The sequence below is a fragment of the Arachis ipaensis genome, chromosome B03 (assembly GCF_000816755.2).
Source record: "Arachis ipaensis cultivar K30076 chromosome B03, Araip1.1, whole genome shotgun sequence".
In the NCBI taxonomy this organism is placed as follows: Eukaryota; Viridiplantae; Streptophyta; class Magnoliopsida; order Fabales; family Fabaceae; genus Arachis; species Arachis ipaensis.
In genome coordinates, this window is record NC_029787.2 from 28,077,435 (window position 1) to 28,078,266 (window position 832).

The 832-nt window shown below is 26.0% G+C and overlaps 1 protein-coding gene across 1 annotated transcript in view; it reads right to left on the minus strand.

The window, feature by feature from the left end:
• The window catches only part of LOC107630101 (cyclic nucleotide-gated ion channel 4), a 26,884-nt gene that overhangs the window by 24,600 nt on the left and 1,452 nt on the right, over positions 1-832 (minus strand). The window lies entirely within an intron of this gene.

Below are 832 nucleotides of genomic sequence, written 5' to 3' on the forward strand. Positions count from 1 at the left end.
AGTTATTTCTTTATAAAATTATTTATATAATTAAACTTCTAGAACTATTATTTTGTACTTATCACCATCCACTCAATATTATTCATCATATCAAATTAAATTAACGTTCCTATGTAGATAAATAATGCAGGCAAACATATATAGTCCGTGCTTATTATTGAGTCACTTCTAACAAAATCAACTTTATCCAAATTAAAATCAAATTTGCGAACACTTAGCTAAGTTCAAATTAAACCATAATAGTATCCTCTTCAAGTATTATTTAGAACCTAGTTCATTATCACTTACTACTATAAATTCAATAAGGCCTATGCGCAATTAACACTTCAGAAATACATAACTATGTTCCACATGCCCTTGTCATCTCTTACATACCATCGCCATCCAGTGTATTATAGAAAACAAAAAAATAATTGTATAAATATATTAGGCAGATTGAATAATGAAAAGTTAATTTTATTGATAAAGTGAGATATTGCTTGCAAGTCTATAGTAAATAAACTTATTTATTTAAATGGACAAATAAACTTACCGTTTATCTAATCCAAATTTTTAACAAAAAAAAGTCTGTAGTAGCATTTTACTGTTATTAATAAACGGTATGGAAACATTTCTCCTGTGTACCAAACTACGAACTTATTACGACATAACGCGACAAAACACATAAATAATAATTAATGACCATGAAAAAAAGGGGAGCAGTTTTTTTTTTGGTTTTTTGAAATAGCAATATTCTATAAATTCTCAAAGAGATAGAATAGCGTTGTATATATCCCAAATGTGATTAAAAATGAGGATCAATATTTAAAATAATTAATAAAACATACATTTT